The sequence below is a fragment of the Triturus cristatus genome, chromosome 10, assembly GCF_964204655.1.
Source record: "Triturus cristatus chromosome 10, aTriCri1.1, whole genome shotgun sequence".
NCBI lineage: Eukaryota > Metazoa > Chordata > Amphibia > Caudata > Salamandridae > Triturus > Triturus cristatus.
Window position 1 is genome coordinate 796,442,155 of NC_140593.1, and position 6,602 is coordinate 796,448,756.

A 6,602-nucleotide genomic window follows, 5' to 3' on the forward strand; every position below is an offset into this window, starting at 1 on the left:
GTGGATCCCCCAACGTTTCCTTACCCAGAATCCCCTGCAAACCTCAATTTTTGCTCAAAAAATCACTTTTTTCACACATTTTGGGGTGGGAAAGTAGTGGCATCACCGGGCTCACACAAATTTACCACCACCCAGCGTTCCCCCAGGTCTCCCAGTAAAAATGGTGCCTCACTTGTGTGGGAGGCCCAAGTACCCGCGGCAGGCAAGGGCCCCAAACGTAGTGAGGCCACCTCAAGATGGCCTATCGCCAAACCACCTGGTTTTGCAAGGGGGGTCACTTTGGTTTTTGGCCCGGTGCGCGGCGGCCATCTAGGGAAACCTACCAAACCCAGGCATTTTTGAAAACTAGACACCCGGCGGCTTCCAGGGAGGTATGGCTTGCGTGGATCCCCCAACGTTTCCTTACCCAGAATCCCCTGCAAACCTCAATTTTTGCTCAAAAAATCACTTTTTTCACACATTTTGGGGTGGGAAAGTAGTGGCATCACCGGGCTCACACAAATTTACCACCACCCAGCGTTCCCCCAGGTCTCCCGGTAAAAATGGTGCCTCACTTGTGTGGGAGGCCCAAGTACCCGCGGCAGGCAAGGGCCCCAAACGTAGTGAGGCAACATCAACATTGCCTATCCCAAAGGTCGCCTCACTACGTTTGTTGTCCTGGCCTGCCGCGGGTACTTGGGCCTCCCACACAAGTGAGGCACCATTTTTACCGGGAGACCTGGGGGAACGCTGGGTGGTGGTAAATTTGTGTGAGCCCGGTGATGCCACTACTTTCCCACCCCAAAATGTGTGAAAAAAGTGATTTTTTGAGCAAAAATTGAGGTTTGCAGGGGATTCTGGGTAAGGAAACGTTGGGGGATCCACGCAAGCCATACCTCCCTGGAAGCCGCCGGGTGTCTAGTTTTCAAAAATGCCTGGGTTTGGTAGGTTTCCCTAGATGGCCGCCGCGCACCGGGCCAAAAACCAAAGTGACCCCCCTTGCAAAACCAGGTGGTTTGGCGATAGGCCATCTTGAGGTGGCCTCACTACCTTTGGGGCCCTTGCCTGCCGCGGGTACTTGGGCCTCCCACACAAGTGAGGCACCATTTTTACCGGGAGACCTGGGGGAACGCTGGGTGGTGGTAAATTTGTGTGAGCCCGGTGATGCCACTACTTTCCCACCCCAAAATGTGTGAAAAAAGTGATTTTTTGAGCAAAAATTGAGGTTTGCAGGGGATTCTGGGTAAGGAAACGTTGGGGGATCCACGCAAGCCATACCTCCCTGGAAGCCGCCGGGTGTCTAGTTTTCAAAAATGCCTGGGTTTGGTAGGTTTCCCTAGATGGCCGCCGCGCACCGGGCCAAAAACCAAAGTGACCCCCCTTGCAAAACCAGGTGGTTTGGCGATAGGCCATCTTGAGGTGGCCTCACTACCTTTGGGGCCCTTGCCTGCCGCGGGTACTTGGGCCTCCCACACAAGTGAGGCACCATTTTTACCGGGAGACCTGGGGGAACGCTGGGTGGTGGTAAATTTGTGTGAGCCCGGTGATGCCACTACTTTCCCACCCCAAAATGTGTGAAAAAAGTGATTTTTTGAGCAAAAATTGAGGTTTGCAGGGTATTCTGGGTAAGGAAACGTTGGGGGATCCACGCAAGCCATACCTCCCTGGAAGCCGCCGGGTGTCTAGTTTTCAAAAATGCCTGGGTTTGGTAGGTTTCCCTAGATGGCCGCCGCGCACCGGGCCAAAAACCAAAGTGACCCCCCTTGCAAAACCAGGTGGTTTGGCGATAGGCCATCTTGAGGTGGCCTCACTACGTTTGGGGCCCTTGCCTGCCGCGGGTACTTGGGCCTCCCACACAAGTGAGGCACCATTTTTACCGGGAGACCTGGGGGAACGCTGGGTGGTGGTAAATTTGTGTGAGCCCGGTGATGCCACTACTTTCCCACCCCAAAATGTGTGAAAAAAGTGATTTTTTGAGCAAAAATTGAGGTTTGCAGGGGATTCTGGGTAAGGAAACGTTGGGGGATCCACGCAAGCCATACCTCCCTGGAAGCCGCCGGGTGTCTAGTTTTCAAAAATGCCTGGGTTTGGTAGGTTTCCCTAGATGGCCGCCGCGCACCGGGCCAAAAACCAAAGTGACCCCCCTTGCAAAACCAGGTGGTTTGGCGATAGGCCATCTTGAGGTGGCCTCACTACGTTTGGGGCCCTTGCCTGCCGCGGGTACTTGGGCCTCCCACACAAGTGAGGCACCATTTTTACCGGGAGACCTGGGGGAACGCTGGGTGGTGGTAAATTTGTGTGAGCCCGGTGATGCCACTACTTTCCCACCCCAAAATGTGTGAAAAAAGTGATTTTTTGAGCAAAAATTGAGGTTTGCAGGGGATTCTGGGTAAGGAAACGTTGGGGGATCCACGCAAGCCATACCTCCCTGGAAGCCGCCGGGTGTCTAGTTTTCAAAAATGCCTGGGTTTGGTAGGTTTCCCTAGATGGCCGCCGCGCACCGGGCCAAAAACCAAAGTGACCCCCCTTGCAAAACCAGGTGGTTTGGCGATAGGCCATCTTGAGGTGGCCTCACTACGTTTGGGGCCCTTGCCTGCCGCGGGTACTTGGGCCTCCCACACAAGTGAGGCACCATTTTTACCGGGAGACCTGGGGGAACGCTGGGTGGTGGTAAATTTGTGTGAGCCCGGTGATGCCACTACTTTCCCACCCCAAAATGTGTGAAAAAAGTGATTTTTTGAGCAAAAATTGAGGTTTGCAGGGGATTCTGGGTAAGGAAACGTTGGGGGATCCACGCAAGCCATACCTCCCTGGAAGCCGCCGGGTGTCTAGTTTTCAAAAATGCCTGGGTTTGGTAGGTTTCCCTAGATGGCCGCCGCGCACCGGGCCAAAAACCAAAGTGACCCCCCTTGCAAAACCAGGTGGTTTGGCGATAGGCCATCTTGAGGTGGCCTCACTACCTTTGGGGCCCTTGCCTGCCGCGGGTACTTGGGCCTCCCACACAAGTGAGGCACCATTTTTACCGGGAGACCTGGGGGAACGCTGGGTGGTGGTAAATTTGTGTGAGCCCGGTGATGCCACTACTTTCCCACCCCAAAATGTGTGAAAAAAGTGATTTTTTGAGCAAAAATTGAGGTTTGCAGGGGATTCTGGGTAAGGAAACGTTGGGGGATCCACGCAAGCCATACCTCCCTGGAAACCGCCGGGTGTCTAGTTTTCAGAAATGTATAGGTTTGGTAGGTTTCCCTAGGTGCCGGCAGGGCTAGGGTACAAAATCTACAGCTAGTCACTTTGCCAAAAAAAGGGTCATTTTTCACTCCAAAACCATGTTGCGTTTTGCGCCGTTTCCTGTCGCGGGCACTAGGCCGACCCGCACAAGTGAGGTACCATTTTTCTCGTAGGACTTTGGGGAACGCGGGGTGGGTGGAAATTTGTGGATCCACGCAGATTCCAGAACTTTCCATCACAGAAATGTGGGGAAAATGTGTTTTTTTTGTCAATTTTTTACGTTTGCAAGGGATTCTGGGTAACAGACCATGGTGGGAGGCAGTCAAGTCACCCCATCCTGGATTCCCCTGGGTGTCTAGTTTTCAGAAATGTATAGGTTTGCTAGGTTTCCCTAGGTGCCGGCAGGGCTAGGGTACAAAATCTACAGCTAGTCACTTTGCCAAAAAAAGGGTCATTTTTCACTCCAAAACCATGTTGCGTTTTGCGCCGTTTCCTGTCGCGGGCACTAGGCCGACCCGCACAAGTGAGGTACCATTTTTCTCGTAGGACTTTGGGGAACGCGGGGTGGGTGGAAATTTGTGGATCCACGCAGATTCCAGAACTTTCCATCACAGAAATGTGGGGAAAATGTGTTTTTTTTGTCAATTTTTTACGTTTGCAAGGGATTCTGGGTAACAGACCATGGTGGGAGGCAGTCAAGTCACCCCATCCTGGATTCCCCTGGGTGTCTAGTTTTCAGAAATGTATAGGTTTGCTAGGTTTCCCTAGGTGCCGGCAGGGCTAGGGTACAAAATCTACAGCTAGTCACTTTGCCAAAAAAAGGGTCATTTTTCACTCCAAAACCACGTTGCGTTTTGCGCCGTTTCCTGTCGCGGGCACTAGGCCGACCCGCACAAGTGAGGTACCATTTTTCTCGTAGGACTTTGGGGAACGCGGGGTGGGTGGAAATTTGTGGATCCACGCAGATTCCAGAACTTTCCATCACAGAAATGTGGGGAAAATGTGTTTTTTTTGTCAATTTTTTACGTTTGCAAGGGATTCTGGGTAACAGACCATGGTGGGAGGCAGTCAAGTCACCCCATCCTGGATTCCCCTGGGTGTCTAGTTTTCAGAAATGTATAGGTTTGCTAGGTTTCCCTAGGTGCCGGCAGGGCTAGGGTACAAAATCTACAGCTAGTCACTTTGCCAAAAAAAGGGTCATTTTTCACTCCAAAACCACGTTGCGTTTTGCGCCGTTTCCTGTCGCGGGCACTAGGCCGACCCGCACAAGTGAGGTACCATTTTTCTCGTAGGACTTTGGGGAACGCGGGGTGGGTGGAAATTTGTGGATCCACGCAGATTCCAGAACTTTCCATCACAGAAATGTGGGGAAAATGTGTTTTTTTTGTCAATTTTTTACGTTTGCAAGGGATTCTGGGTAACAGACCATGGTGGGAGGCAGTCAAGTCACCCCATCCTGGATTCCCCTGGGTGTCTAGTTTTCAGAAATGTATAGGTTTGCTAGGTTTCCCTAGGTGCCGGCAGGGCTAGGGTACAAAATCTACAGCTAGTCACTTTGCCAAAAAAAGAGTCATTTTTCACTCCAAACCCACGTTGCGTTTTGCGCCGTTTCCTGTCGCGGGCACTAGGCCGACCCGCACAAGTGAGGTACCATTTTTCTCGTAGGACTTTGGGGAACGCGGGGTGGGTGGAAATTTGTGGATCCACGCAGATTCCAGAACTTTCCATCACAGAAATGTGGGGAAAATGTGTTTTTTTTGTCAATTTTTTACGTTTGCAAGGGATTCTGGGTAACAGACCATGGTGGGAGGCAGTCAAGTCACCCCATCCTGGATTCCCCTGGGTGTCTAGTTTTCAGAAATGTATAGGTTTGCTAGGTTTCCCTAGGTGCCGGCAGGGCTAGGGTACAAAATCTACAGCTAGTCACTTTGCCAAAAAAAGGGTCATTTTTCACTCCAAAACCATGTTGCGTTTTGCGCCGTTTCCTGTCGCGGGCACTAGGCCGACCCGCACAAGTGAGGTACCATTTTTCTCGTAGGACTTTGGGGAACGCGGGGTGGGTGGAAATTTGTGGATCCACGCAGATTCCAGAACTTTCCATCACAGAAATGTGGGGAAAATGTGTTTTTTTTGTCAATTTTTTATGTTTGCAAGGGATTCTGGGTAACAGACCATGGTGGGAGGCAGTCAAGTCACCCCATCCTGGATTCCCCTGGGTGTCTAGTTTTCAGAAATGTATAGGTTTGCTAGGTTTCCCTAGGTGCCGGCAGGGCTAGGGTACAAAATCTACAGCTAGTCACTTTGCCAAAAAAAGGGTCATTTTTCACTCCAAAACCATGTTGCGTTTTGCGCCGTTTCCTGTCGCGGGCACTAGGCCGACCCGCACAAGTGAGGTACCATTTTTCTCGTAGGACTTTGGGGAACGCGGGGTGGGTGGAAATTTGTGGATCCACGCAGATTCCAGAACTTTCCATCACAGAAATGTGGGGAAAATGTGTTTTTTTTGTCAATTTTTTACGTTTGCAAGGGATTCTGGGTAACAGACCATGGTGGGAGGCAGTCAAGTCACCCCATCCTGGATTCCCCTGGTTGTCTAGTTTTCAGAAATGTATAGGTTTGCTAGGTTTCCCTAGGTGCCGGCAGGGCTAGGGTACAAAATCTACAGCTAGTCACTTTGCCAAAAAAAGGGTCATTTTTCACTCCAAAACCACGTTGCGTTTTGCGCCGTTTCCTGTCGCGGGCACTAGGCCGACCCGCACAAGTGAGGTACCATTTTTCTCGTAGGACTTTGGGGAATGCGGGGTGGGTGGAAATTTGTGGATCCACGCAGATTCCAGAACTTTCCATCACAGAAATGTGGGGAAAATGTGTTTTTTTTGTCAATTTTTTACATTTGCAAGGGATTCTGGGTAACAGACCATGGTGGGAGGCAGTCAAGTCACCCCATCCTGGATTCCCCTGGGTGTCTAGTTTTCAGAAATGTATAGGTTTGCTAGGTTTCCCTAGGTGCCGGCAGGGCTAGGGTACAAAATCTACAGCTAGTCACTTTGCCAAAAAAAGGGTCATTTTTCACTCCAAAACCACGTTGCGTTTTGCGCCGTTTCCTGTCGCGGGCACTAGGCCGACCCGCACAAGTGAGGTACCATTTTTCTCGTAGGACTTTGGGGAACGCAGGGTGGGTGGAAATTTGTGGATCCACGCAGATTCCAGAACTTTCCATCACAGAAATGTGGGGAAAATGTGTTTTTTTTGTCAATTTTTTACGTTTGCAAGGGATTCTGGGTAACAGACCATGGTGGGAGGCAGTCAAGTCACCCCATCCTGGATTCCCCTGGGTGTCTAGTTTTCAGAAATGTATAGGTTTGCTAGGTTTCCCTAGGTGCCGGCAGGGCTAG